Genomic DNA, 15,396 nt, shown 5'->3' with positions numbered 1-15,396 from the left:
TTAGTGAGAAATCAACTTATAATGCTACCATCAAACAAAGCAAACTAAAATGCATAAAATATAAACATCACATGCAATCAATATATGTGACATGATATGGCCATGATCATCTTGCGCCTTTGATCTCCATCTCCAAAGTACTGTCATGATCTTCATCATCGCCGGCATGACACCATGATCTCCATCATCTTGATCTCTGTCAACGTGTCATCATATGGTCATCTCGCCAACTATTGCTTTTGCAACTATTGCTATCGCATAGCGATAAAGTAAAGAAATTGTATGACGCTTGCATCTTATGAAATAAAGAGACAACCATAAGGCTTTAGCCAGTTGCCGATAACTTTAACGAAACATGTTCATATCATACAACAATATATATCTCATCACGTCTTGACCATATCACATCACAACATGCCCTGAAAAAACAAGTTAGACGTCCTCTACTTTGTTGTTACAAGTTTTACGTGGCTGCTACGGGCTGAGCAAGAACCGTTCTTACCTACGCATCAAAACCACAACGATATTTCGTCAAGTTAGTGATATTTTAACCTTCAACAAGGACCTGGCATAGTCACACTTGGTTCAACTAAAGTTGGAGAAACTGACACCCGCCAGCCACCTCTGTGCGAAGCACGTCAGTAGAACCAGTCTCGCGTAAGCGTGCGCGTAAAGTCGATCCAGGCCGCTTCATCCAACAATACCGCTGAACCAAAGTATGACATGCTGGTAAGCAGTATGACTTGTATCTCCCACAACTCACTTGTGTTCTACTCGTGCATATAACATCTACGCATAAACCTGGCTCGGATGCCACTGTTGGGGAACGTAGTAATTTTAGAATTTTCCTATGCACACGCAAGATCATGGTGATGCATAGCAACAAGAGGGGAGAGTGTTTTCCACGTACCCTCATAGATGAAAACGCGGTTGATGTAGTCATACGTCTTCACGATCGACCGATCCTCAGTACCGAATGTATGGCACCTCCACGTTCAGCACACGTTCAGCTCGGTGACGTCCCGCGAACTCACGATCCAGTAGAGCTCGAGGGAGAGTTTCGTCAGCACTAAGGCATGGTGACGATGTTGATGTAGCTACCGTCGCAGGGCTTCGCCTAAGCACCGCTACAGTATGACCGAGGTGGATTATGGTGGAGGGGGGCACTGCACACGGGTGGGAGAGATCAATGATCAACTTGTGTGTTCTAGAGTGCCCCCATGCCCCCGTATATAAAGGATCAAGGGGGGAGGCCGGCCGGCCCTCCTAGGGCACGCCAGGAGGAGGAGTCCTCCTCCTAGTACGAGTAGGAGTCCCCTTTCCTACTCCTACTAGGACGAGGAAAGGAAGGGGGAAGGGGAGAAGGAAGGAGAGGGAGGAAAGGAAGAAAGGGGGCCCGACCCCCTAGTCCAATTCGGTTTGGGCTAGGAGGGCCATGCGCCCTGCCTCCTCTCTTCCACCACTTGGCCCATGAGGCCCAATACTTCTTCCCTGTATTCCCGTAACTCCCCGGTACTCCGAAAAATACCCGAATCACTCGGAACCTTTCCAATGTCCGAATATAGTCGTCCAATATATCGATCTTTATGTCTCGACCATTTTGAGGCTCCTCGTCATGTCCCTAATCTCATCCGGGACTCCGAACTACCTTCAGTACATCAAATCACATAAACTCATAATACCGATCATCACCGAATGTTAAGCGTGTCGACCCTACGGGTTCGAGAACTATGTAGAAATAACCGAGACACATCTTCGGTCAATAACCAATAGCGGAACCTGGATGTTCATATTGGCTCCTACATATTCTATGACAATCTTTATCGGTCAAACCGCATAACAACATAGGTTGTTCCCTTTGTCATCAGTATGTTACTTGCCCGAGATTCGATCATCGGTATCTCAATACCTAGTTCAATCTCGTTACCGGCAAGTCTCTTTACTCATTCCGTAATGCATCATCCCGCAACTAAGTCATTAGTTACATTGCTTGCAAGGCTTATAGTGATGTGCATTACCGACAGGGCCAAGACATACCTCTCCAACAATCGGAGTGACAAATCCTAATCTCGATCTATGCCAACTCAACAAGTACCATCGGAGACACCTGTAGAGCACCTTTATAATCACCCAGTTATGTTGTGACGTTTGGTAGCACACTAAGTGTTCCTATGGTAATCGGGAGTTGCATAATATAGTCATAGGAACATGTATAAGTCATGAAGAAAGCAATAGTAGTAAACTAAAACGATCAAGTGCTCAGCTAACGGAATGGGTCAAGTCAATCACATCATTCTCCTAACGATGTGATCCCGTTTATCAAGTGACAACTCATGTCTATGGTTAGGAAACATAACCATCTTTGATCAACGAGCTAGTCAAGTAGAGGCATACTAGTGACACTCTGTTTGTCTATGTATTCACACATGTATTATGTTTCCGGTTGATACAATTCTAGCATGAATAATAAACACTTATCATGATATAAGGAAATAAATAATAACTTAATTATTGCCTCTAGGGCATATTTCCTTCACGAACCTCGTAGGTCAACCAGAGTGAGTTCTGCACCAGAGTGGTACGGTAATCCTGTTCTGGATGTCATGTTACTTGACCATGACGAACCTACGAACTATGAGGAAGCGATGATGAGCCCAGATTCCGCGAAATGGCTTGAGGCCATGAAATCTGAGATGGGATCCATGTAAGAGAACAAAGTATGGACTTTCATTGACTTGCCCAATGATTGGTGAGTCATTAAGAATAAATGGATCTTCAAGAGGAAGACGGACGCTGATAGTAGTGTTACTATCTACAAAGCTCGAATTGTCGCAAAATGTTTTCGACAAGTTCATGGTGTTGACTACGATGAGATTTTCTCACTTGTTTCGATGCTTAAAAGTCTGTCCGAATCATGTTAGCAATTGTCGCATGTTATGAAATCTGGCAAATGGATGTCAAAACTACATTCCTTAAGGGATTTCTTAAAGAAGAGTTGTATATGATGCAACCAGAAGGTTTTGTCGATCCTAAAGGTGCTAACAAAAATGTACAAGCTCCAGCAATCCATCTATGGATTGGTGCAACCATCTCGGAGTTGGAATATACGCTTTGATGAGTTGATCAAACCATATGGTTTTATACAGACTTACAGTGAAGCTTGTATATATAAGAAAGTGAGTGGGAGCACTACATCATTTCTGATGAGTATATGTGAATGACATATTGTTGATCAGAAATAATGTAGAATTTTATGGAAAGCATAAAGGAGTGTTTGAAAAGAGTTTTTCAAAGAAAGACCTCAATGAAGTTGCTTACACATTGAGTATCAAGATCTATAGAGATAGATCAAGATGCTTGATAAGTCTTTTCAATGAGTACATACCTTGAGAAGATTTTGAAGTAGTTCAAAATGGAACAGTCAAAGAAGTAGTTCTTGCCTGTGTTGCAAGGTGTGAAGTTGAGTAAAGATTCAAAACCCGACCATAGCAGAAAATAGAAAGAGAATGATAAGTCATTCCCTATGCCTCAGTCATAGGTTCTATAAAGTATGCTATGCTGTTTACCAATCCTATTGTAGACCTTATCATGATTCTGGAAAAGGAGTAGAATAGTGATCTAGGAGTAGATCACTGGACAACGGTCAAAATTATCCTTAGAGGACTAAGGAAATATTTCTCGATTATGGAGGTGATAAAAGAGTTCGTCGTAAAGAGTTACGTCGATGCAAGCTTTTTACATCAATCTAGATGACTCTAAGTCTTGATTTGGATACATATTGAAAGTTGGAGCAATTAGCTAGAGTAGCTCCGTGCAGAGCATTGTAGACATAGAAATTTGTGAAATACATACGGATCTGAATGTTGCATACCCGTAGGCTAAACTTCTCCCACAAGCAAAACATGATTACTCTTTGGGTGTTAAACACATAGAGATGTGAACTAGATTATTGACTCTATAAAACCCTTTGGGTATTAGTCGCATGGAGATGTGAACTAATCACATAAAGATGTGAACTAGATTATTGACTCTATTGCAAGTGGGAGACTGAAGGAAATATGCCCTAGAGGCAATAATAAAGTTATTATTTATTTCCTTATAACATGATAAATGTTTATTATTCATGCTAGAATTGTATTTACCGGAAACTTAGTACATGTCTGAATACATAGACAAACAGCGTGTCACTAGTACGCCTACTTGACTAGCTCGTTGAATCAAAGATGGTTAAGTTTCCTAGCCATCGACATGAGTTGTCATTTGATTAACGGAATCACATCATTAGAGAATGATGTGCTTGACTTGACACATTCCGTTATCTTAGCATTCGATCGTTTAGTATATTGCTATTGCTTTCATCATGACTTATACATGTTCCTATGACTATGAGATTATGCAACTCCCGAATACCGGAGGAACACTATCGGTGTCAAAACCGGCGGTTCTTGGGTAGGGGGTCCCGAACTGTGCGTCTAAGGCGGATGGTAACAGGAGGCAGGGGACACGAAGTTTTACCCAGGTTCGGGCCCTCTTGATGGAGGTAAAACCCTACGTCCTTCTTGATTTATTCTTGATGATATGAGTATTACAAGAGTTGATCTACCACGAGATCAGAGAGGCTAAACCCTAGAAGCTAGCCTATGGTATGATTGTATGTTGTCCTACGGACTAAAACCCTCCAGTTTATATAGACACCGGAAGGGGCTAGGGTTACACAAGGTCGGTTACAAAGGAGGAGATATACATATCCGTACTGCCTAGCTTGCCTTCCACGCCAGGTAGAGTCCTATCCGGACACGAGACGAAGTCTTCAATCTTGTATCTTCATAGTCCAACAGTCCGGCCAAAGGATATAGTCCGGCTGTCCGGAGACCCCCTAATCCAGGACTCCCTCAGTAGCCCCTGAACCAGGCTTCAATGACGATGAGTCCGATGCGTAGTATTGTCTTCGGCATTGCAAGGCGGGTTCCTCCTCCGAATACACCCTGGAAGAATTTGAATACAAGGATAGTGTCCAACCCTGCAAAATAAGTTCCACATACCACCGTAGAGAGAATAATACTTCCATAAATCTAATCTGCTGACTTGTTTTGACAACATGACATTATGCCATGGCCCGGTGATTATTCAAACTGTTTCCTTTAACTAGCCCCGCACATAACATGAGGCAGTTTCTTGACACGTCTTGTCAAAGCAGAGATCGTGTTCCCCTTATTACGAGATTCTCATCAATACGGGTGTGGGTAACCCAACTTCGCCATCGATTATGGCGCTTGGGGGATAAGCGAGTTTTATCAGGCTAATGGGGGCGCATAGTTTCGGCCGCCCTTATAAAGGGACAAGGTTTAGCCTTTTTTCTACCCACGCCTTCTTCCTCCTTGCTCATCCATTCTTGCGCACTTGAGCTCCAACGCCGAAGTCCACATCCTTCCCCTCAACCTTCTCCAACCATGTCCGGAACGGGAGGCAAATGGATGGCTTCCTCCGTTATGAAGGGACACATCAAGAAGCTGCATGGAGCCGGATACTTAGCCGTGAATATCGAGCATCGGCTGCCCGCTACAGGGCAGACCGTTCCTACCCCTGAACCTCACGAGAGGGTAGTTTTCCTCCACCACTTCCTCCGCGGACAGGGGTTTCCCCTCCATCCATTCGTCTGTGGTCTCATGTTCTACTATGGGCTGGACTTCCACGATCTGGCCCCGAACTTCATACTCAACATTTCGGCGTTCATAGTCGTGTGTGAGGCTTTCCTCCGCATCCGGCCCCACTTCGGCCTGTGGTTAAAGACCTTCAATATCAAGCCGAAGGTGGTGGGAGGCCAACAAGCAGAACGCGGTGGAGCCATGGTGGGCAAGATGCCTAATGTTATATGGCTTGAAGGCTCCTTCGCTGAGACCATAAAGGGGTGGCAATCATCGTGGTTCTACATCACCGAGCCGTGTAACACCAACTGGGTGGCTGCCCCGAGTTTTGATCCGGAATCTCCACGCGGCTCACCTCCTGGAAAGAGAAGGGCCTGTCCTGGGGTTCATCGGTGGAGCTGGACGGACTCCAGAAATGTATCCAAAATATTGCAAGCAAGAAGCTCAAGCTTGTCAACATAGTCCAGGTCATGCTCATCTGCCGGATCCTCCCGTGTCAACAACAGGATTTCAACCTGTGGGTGTTCGACCCGGCCCAGCACCAGACTCTGAGTGAGCTCTTCGACACGACACACAAAGACGTCTGGAGGGTGCTATTCAAGGGTGCCGAGGTCCCTCCCTCTCTCACCGAAGACCGCGGGCTAAGCACGAAGCGCCGAGCACATTTGGTGACTTCTATACATCTGGTAGGATATTTGATTTCCCCTAGCTTAATCATGTGCAGGGTCTGAGCTCCATGCCTTTAACAGGACTGGGTGGAGACGTCGGGGCAGATTAACTATCCGGCCCCTCTGCCCGAAGACACTGGGGACGCTCTCCTGACGGAGATGCTGACTCCGGCTCCTTACAAGGTGCCGGAGAAGACCAAGAAGGCCAAGGGAACTCGAAAGAGTTCCCGACGCCAGGTGAGGGAGTCCTGGATTAGGGGGTATCCGGACAGCCAGATTATATCCTTTGGCCGGACTGTTGGACTATGAAGATACAAGATTGAAAACTTCGTCTCGTGTCCGGATGGGACTCTACTTGGCATGGAAGGCAAGCTAGGCAATACGGATATGTATATCTCCTCCTTTGTAACTGACCTTGTGTAACCCTAGCCCCCTCTGGTGTCTATATAAACCGGAGGGTTTTAGTCCGTAGGAGGAGAGACAATCGTACCATAGGCTAGCTTCTAGGGTTTAGCCTCTCCGATGTCATGGTAGATCAACTCTTGTAATACTCATATCATCAAGAATAAATCAAGCAGGATGTAGGGTTTTACCTCCATCAAGAGGGCCCGAACCTAGGTAAAACATCGTGTTCCCTGCCTCCTGTTACCATCTGCCTTAGACGCACAGTTCGGGACCCCCTACCCGAGATCCGCCGGTTTTGACACCGACATTGGTGCTTTCATTGAGAGTTCCTCTGTGTCGTCGCCGTTAGGCTTGATGGCTCCTACGATCATCGATAGCGATGCAGTCCAGGGTGAGACTTTTCTACCCGGACAGATATTTGTGTTCGGCGGCTTCGCACTGCGGGCCAACTCGCTTGGCCATCTGGAGCAGATCGAAAGTTACGCCCCTGGCCGCCAGGTTAGGTTTGGAAGCTTAAACTACACGACCGATATCAGTGGAGACTTGATCTTCGACGGATTCGAGCCCTTGCCTTGTGCGCCGCGCGGTCACGATGAGTACGATTTAGCTCTACCATCGGACCGTATTCAGGAGATCGCACCGGTAGCCGCTCCGAACCTCAGTTCGGAGCCAGTTGGCCCATCCATGGATGGGTGGATGGACCCTGTCACGAAGGCCGTACCCTCAGCGGCGATCGAGCCGAATATCGACCTTACCCTTCACGAGAGCCGTGCTGCCAAACTGTCGGATCCTTCTCCGGCCACGGACTCCGAACCGCCTGCGCCCGTTCCTATCGAATCCGATTGGGCGCCGATCATGGAGTTTACCTCCATGGATATATTCTAGCACTCGCCCTTCAGCGACATACTGAACTCATTAAGGTCTCTCTCCTTGTCAGGAGGATCCTGGCCGAACTACGTCCGGCAGGATTGGGATATGGATGACGAAGAAATTCGCCGCCCACCCACCACCCACTTAGTAGCCACTGTCGATGACTTAACCGACATGCTTGACTTCGACTCTGAAGACATCAATGGTATTGACGACGGTGCGGGAGTCAAAGAGGAATCACTGCCCACAAGGCACTGGACAACCACCTCATCATACGATGTATACATGGTGGACACACCCAAAAAAAATAGCAACGAGGAACGGAAGGACGCAGCGACGGGTGGTTCCCTCGAGCAGCAGTCAAAGCGGCGGCTTAAACGCCGCCCCAAAGCCCGCCCCGGCAGAAATAACGATCACATAGACCCAGCGTTAGAGCAGGGTGAACCATTGCCCGACCATGGTAACACGGAAAATCAAGCCGAACAACCCAACCCCGTCGAAGATAACAGTCCGGACAAAATCACACCGGACAGGCGCCAGGAGCAACATAATGCCCACCAAAGGCTTGTTGCCATGGCGAGGAGTCTGAAAAAACAGAAGCAAAGGCTCAAGGCTGCACAAGACACACTCAAAATCAAATGGAGTGAAGTACTCAAAACAGCAGCGAAGTACGACAGTAATCGCCACACCAAGAGCTACCCGAAGCAGAAGTTGCTACCTGCATTCGATGAGGAGGCCTTAGATCCCCCGCAACCAAAAATTAAAATGGCCATTCGGCCGGATAGACGACTTCATGGCCAACATAAAGCGGCGAACAACGCCGCACATAATCCAATACGCGATCCACGCGAGGGCTCGCATCAAAAGGACGGTGCAACCAAATCCATTTATGGACCACGCAAGTGCGCTCCAGCATACGATGCAACACAACAAACATCCGAACACCACAGTACACCTAGATACAGGGGTGCCACACACTCCCTATGTTTCACCGATGAGGTGTTGGACCATGAATTTCTGGAGGGATTCAAACCCGTAAACATAGAGGCATACGACGGAACAACAGACCCTGGGGTCTGGATTAAGGACTATATCCTCCATATCCATATGGCTCGAGGAGATGATCTCCACGCTATCAAGTACTTACCCCTCAAGCTCAAAGGGCCAGCTCGGCACTGGCTTAAAAGCCTCCCCGAAAGCTCCATTAGAAGCTGGGAAGAGCTCGAAGACGCCTTTCAGGCAAATTTTCAAGGGACATATGTCCGACCACCGGATGCAGACGATTTAAGTCATATAACTCAACAGCCTGGAGAGTCAGCCCGAAAACTTTGGAACAGGTTTCTTACTAAAAAGAACCAAATAGACGACTCTCCGGATGCTGAAGCCTTGGCAGCCTTTAAGCACAGCGTCCGCGACGAATGGCTTGCTAGGCACCTTGGCCAAGAGAAGCCGAGAACAATGGCAGCATTAACAAGCCTCATGACCCGCTTTTGCGCAGGCGAGGACAACCGGCTAGCCCAATGCAGCACCAGCGACCCAAGTACATCCGAAGTTAGAGATGGAAACGGGAAATCATGATGCAGCAAAAATAATAAGCGCCGAAATAAAGAAGACAGCCCGAAGAGCACGGCAGTAAACGCCGGGTTCAGAAGCTCTCTGCCAAGTCAGCAAAAGGCGCCCTCTAAAGGCGCCAGAGATGAACTGTCCAGCTTAAAAAAAATTCTGTACCAAATATGTCAGATCCATAGCACCCCCAATAAACCTGCAAATCATACCCACAGAGAATGTTGGGTCTTCAAGCAGTCCGGCAAGCTCAACGCCGAACATAAGGGGCAGGATACACCAAGCGAAGACGAGGATGAGCCTCGCAAGCAAAACACTGGGGAACAGAAGAAATTTCCACCAGAAGTCAAAACAGTAAACGTGTTACACATGGTAAAGGGAAGAAGCAAAGCGGCACTCCTAGACAAACATGCCCAAGGGCCTATCACCATGGAGTTCTGCCACTGGCTGTCTCAACCGATCACCTTCGACCATCAGGATTACTCAGCAAGTATCCGGAACGCAGGGTGGGCTGCCTTGGTATTAGATCCAGTAATTGACGGATACCACTTCACACGAGTCCTGATGGACGGCGGCAACAGCTTAAACCTGATATATCATGACACAATTCGATAAATGGGGATAGACCCAACGAAAATTTGCGACAACAATACTACCTTTAGAGGAGTAACGCCAGGCCCAGGGGCTCATTGCACGGGCTCCCTGCTACTAGAGGTTATATTCGGCTTCCCTGACAACTCCCGTAGCAAAAATTTAACCTTCCACATTGCTCTGTTCCAAAGTGGCTATCAAGCACTACTTGGACGCGAAGCTTTCACTCGCTTTAATGCAATACCGCATTATGCTTCCCTCACACTTAAGATGCCCGATCCACGTGGCATCATTACAGTAAATGGAAATATTGAGCAATCCCTGCGCGCCGAAGAGAGTGAGGCAGCCGCACACTAAAACGGCCTCACCAAATAAAGCATTCGATAGGTCGTCAAGACCACGGACACGGTTAGACGAGTCCGACGCAGCTATATGTAATTCATACAGGTTTCATGGCCACACCCCTATTACAAACACAAGGGGCTCAACGCGCGCAGACAAGTGGCAATTTTTACTCATCTTGAACTATAAATGGTTCCTTTAAACCCACCTTTTTTCACGACAACTTTTCACCAAAGTTCCTCTCTTTTACAGATGACAATCGTGCTACACCCGTCCAGGATACGGCACAACGGAGACACACGCGCAGACGTGCAGCAGGGACCCGTTCCAAGGACTCTTTTTAGATTAAGACCATGCGTCAACCTTTTTTACTGTCTCTTGTTGATACACATCCCTCGGATTCTCAGTACAATTGAGAAGGATCCTGACGTCTTGGCATGTGGCCACGTCAGAACAATGCACGTACCTGGACACTAGGGGCTTCTTACAAAGGGCACTGTTTAGCCCCGGTTTACACCATAAAGACCAAATACCTTAGGGAGTGTTTAGCGTCGCGAGTTTGGCCTTATATGCATCAACTCCGAATCATGTCTTGGGTCAAATGTTGGGTTTGCCCAGCTCCTGTGTTTTGCTGCCTTACGTTCCGCTCTATCGGCTAAGGCGGCACCAGGAGAACTACTGCGATTGTGCCCTGGTTCATCCGGACGAGCACCTCAGTAGAGAAAGCCGAAAACTGACTGTCATGATATAGCGCGAGACTGGTCAACCACTCAATGACCTATCGGAATCCTAGAATTCCTCCGGCTTAACGAAGGGCCATTTCCCGGCCAGGCATGTACGCACCCCGAACTCGGGTGAGTGCGGAGCCACCAGGGGCTATATAGTAGCCCCACTGTCAAACTCCTATGGCTAAGTGAAAGTGTTAAAGCATTATAGTCCGATTTCCTAGTTCGCTGCGCTATCACCTCCTTACTAGGACCAAGACGTTGGATTAAGTGTGAATACGCGTCTTCTATGAACACCCCCCCATTGTATGCGTGGGGGCTGAAGCCGACGACTGCAATCTTTCAGGTTATATACATATATACATAAACGGCCGCACAAGAGGCATCACAATACTTTCGGGCAAAACTATAAACACAGCCTTGATAAATTTAATAAAACATTGTTTTTACAATGGGAATACATGTCACTCAAACATAATATTCTTCGAGCACTGGGCCTCTATCAAACGAGCACCCTCAAGAACTTCTTCTAAATAGTGCTCGGCAGCCACTCGGCCTATGGCCGAACCCTGCGCCGTGACAGTAGTAGCATCCATCTCCGCCCAGTATGCTTTGACACGGGCAAGGGCCATCCGCGAGCCTTCTATGCACGCCAACATCTTCATCGCATTGATGCGCGGCACTGCACCAAGGAACTGCTGCACCAGGCTAAAATAACTGTTCGGCTTTGGCCTTTCCGGCCACAGCTTATCCACGACAGACCTCATGGCGAGTCCGGACAACCTATTGAGTTCGGCCCATTCGGCTAGCTGATCGGTCAATGGAAGAGGACGCTCTGGAACGTTAAACTGCGACCAGAACAGCTTGTCCACTTCACGATATGTTTTTTCTCGGAAGTATTCGGCCGCATCGATAGCGCTCGCCGCCAAGTCCAGATATGCGTCTGCCGAACTCCACAACCGATCCAGAGGGGCATACCGCGGATCTCCGAACTTCCTCCGCAGCAAAAAGGGCTTCCCAGCCACAATGTCACACGCTTCACGCAGCTCCTCCTTCTTCGCTCTCATGGCAGAACGGGTGTCTTTGGTCGCCATCATGGCCTTTTCGAGGTCCATCGCCTTCGCTCGGTTTTCTTCCTCGAGGAACTGGCAACGGTCGGCAGTGTCTTTCAACTTTACAGCCATCTTGGCCATTTTCTCTTTGCTCTTGCAATGCGCGGCCTTCTCGGCTCTTAACTCTTCGGCCACCTTCAAAGCAGCCGCATTACTACTCCTTGCTTGTTCTTTGGCCCGGGAAAGTTCCGCCCGAAGGGTCTCCACGGTGGCAGCTCCGTCTGCAGTCACAACATATTAAAGATACTGGCATCACGCTGCTCTTACTATGTGACATTCACCAAAAAATATCACTTACCATGTGCCTCATCAAGCCGCTTGTTAACAAGCTCGATGTAGGCATCCGCCGCATCCAGTTGTCGCTTTAGTTCGGCAAACTCATGAGTCCGGCTAGCCACCGGAGCTTCCACTACCTACACATAAGGGCGGTATGGTTATTACCTGGGACTACGATCCTCTGTTTGCCACCGTTCTCGGCGACAATCAGAGTCTCAGGGGCTACTATCTACACAGGGCACACCTAAAAATGTGCGGTACTATCACAAAGGTATATCATTTTACATACCTCAAAGCCCATTAGTAGACTCATAAAGGCGTCATGCAACCCGCTTTCGGCGGACGAAATCCTTTCCATCACCGTACCCATCAACGTACGGTGTTCTTCCGAGATGATCGCTTGCTTCAGCACATCCCTCAGTACATCCGACCACATACCAGACGGCGCCGGACTCTTTTGTCTGCCCTCTTCAAGAGCCGGATGCTGGGGACTTCGGGTGACTACGGGATTATCTTCTGGCCTCACCGGATCCGGAGAGGCCCTCCGTGACGACACTTCAAGGTCGCCCGCTTCTTGAGCGGGGGAGTCCGAGGGAGGCGTTTCACTCTCCATCATCTCCGGAAGAAGGTCCCCTGAAGACGAGCTCTGTTGAGAAGGGCTAAGATCTGAACTACAAGATAAACGCTTAGGTTATTTTCCTCGGAAGTAAGGTAGAATATCTCAACTATTAAGTAAATTATGATCACCTACAACTCATTTGAGGGCTGATCCCCGCACAAACTTTGTGCGGCAAAAGCACCCTCCGAGACGGGACCCTCTGGTGGAGTTTTCTTCTCCCGTTTGGAAACCTTGGGTTCCGTATCATCAGAGGTAGTCCTCTTCCTCCCCTAGGGCGAAGGAATGTCAGACTCCTTCTCTTGGTTGTCCTCCCTCACGGAGGTGCTCGTTCCCTCGGTTGGAACAGATAGTGGTGGAGGTCCGCTTTGGCCCTCTTTATTCCCCCCTTCATCTTCCTTTGCGGGCACCAGGCAAGGTGCTGGCTCAAGAATCTTTTCCAGCACCAGATTGTCCAAGCCTTCGAGAAGGGGAGCCAAACACCGGATCATCTTCGCCTTTGCTATCCAGTCCTGGTCAAAGAGCGATCCTTAAGAATATTGTCATGATGAAATAAAGACAGTGTGTTCGGCTAGAGGGTTACTTACTTGGGCCGCGATGCGGTTGCTGCTCAGGCCCATGTCCTCGGAGGTGTCCGGACACTCTATCTGGGGTCCGAAGAACGACTTGTACATCTCCTCGTGCGTCAGGCTGAGGAAATTCTAAATAGCGCGTGGTCCTTCTGGGTTGAATTCCCATAAACGAAGGGGCTGGCGTTTGCAAGGCTGGACTTGACGGACCAGCATGACTTGCACTACCATAACCAAACTAAAATCTCCCTCGAAGAGATCCCGGATGTGGTCCTGCAATATGGGCACATCCTTGGCTGGACCCTAGCTCAGCCCCCTGCTGATCCATGACATCAGTTGTGGTGGAGGGCCCGAGCGAAAGGCGGGGAGAGCTACCCACTTGGCACTTCTGGGAGCGGTGATGTAGAACCACTCCCTTTGCCATAATCCGGACACCTCTGGAAAGGAACCTTTTGGCCACGGAGCTCCAGCAATCTTGCTATTAATGCACCTCCGCACGCTGCATACTGCCCCTCGACCGTCTTTGGCTTCACATCAAAGGTCTTGAGCCACAGGCTGAAGTGAGGGGTAATGCGGAGGAAGGCCTCACATACAACAATAAATGCCGAGATGTGGAGAAAGGAATCCGGGGCTAGATCGTGGAAATCAAGCCCATAATAGAACATCAAACCCCTTACGAAGGGATCCAGAGTGAGGCCTAGTCCTCGGAGGAAGTGGGAGATGAACACGACGTCTTCGTTGGGTTCGGGAGTAGGGACGACCTGCCCTCGGGCGGGCAGCCGATGCGAGACTTCAGCGGTCAAGTATCTTGCCTCCCTCAACTTCTTGATATCCTCCTCCGTCACGGAGGAGGGCATCCATCGGCCCTGGAGGCTGGATCCAGACATGATTGAAGGTCCGAAGTACCTGACCTCGGCTTTGGGTGTTAGAACTCGAGGCGGGGGAAGGATTCGATTGAGCATAGGAGGAAAAAAGCAAAAACCTTGACCCTTTATAAAGAGGGTGAATATCAAGCATCCTCCTCGTGGCCATTTGGGACTTGCCTAAAATCTAGGAGTCCTAGGCGCGGTTGGGTTACCCACGCCCGTATTGATGAGAATCCCGTAATAAGGGGGACACGATCTCTGCTTTGACAAGACATGTCAAAAAACTGCCTTGCGTTATGTGCTGGGCTAGTTAAAGGAAAACGGTTCGAATAATCACCGGGCCATGGCATAATGTCATGTTGCCAAAACAAGTCAGCGGATTAGATTGGTGGAAATATTATTCTCTCTACGGTGGTATGTGGAACTTATTTTGCAGGGTCAGACACTATCCTCGTATTCAAATTCTTCCGTGGTGTATTCGGAGGAGGAACCCGCCTTGCAATGCCGAAGACAATACTGCACGCCGGACTCATCATCATTGAAGCCTGGTTCAGGGGCTACTGAGGGAGTACTGGATTAGGGGGTATCCGGACAGCCGGATTATATTCTTTGGCCGGACTGTTGGACTATGAAGATACAAGATTGAAAACTTCGTCTCGTGTCCGGATGGAACTCTACTTGGCGTGGAAGGCAAGCTAGGCAATACAGATATGTATATCTCCTCCTTTGTAACCGACCTTGTGTAACCCTAGCCCCCTATGGTGTCTATATAAACCGGAGGTTTTTAGTCCGTAGGAGGAGAGACAATCATACCATAGGCTAGCTTCTAGGGTTTAGCCTCTCCGATCTCGTGGTAGATCAACTCTTGTAATACTCATATCATCAAGAATAAATCAAGCAGGTCGTAGGGTTTAACCTCCATCAAGAGGGCCCAAACCTGGGTAAAACATCGTGTTCCCTGCCTCCTGTTACCATCCGCCTTAGACACACAGTTCGGGACCCCCTACCCGAGATCCGCCGATTTTGACACCGACACCAGGTGTTATCGGACTCATCGTCCGATAACTCCGCGACGCACTCCTCCCCCGAAGACGAGGGGGAAGATGAAGATGCTCCCCCTCCAGTCGGGGGAGACAAGAAAAGGAAGG

The sequence above is a fragment of the Triticum dicoccoides genome, chromosome 4A (genome assembly GCF_002162155.2).
Source record: "Triticum dicoccoides isolate Atlit2015 ecotype Zavitan chromosome 4A, WEW_v2.0, whole genome shotgun sequence".
NCBI lineage: Eukaryota > Viridiplantae > Streptophyta > Magnoliopsida > Poales > Poaceae > Triticum > Triticum dicoccoides.
Note: the sequence above shows the minus strand (reverse complement) of the source record.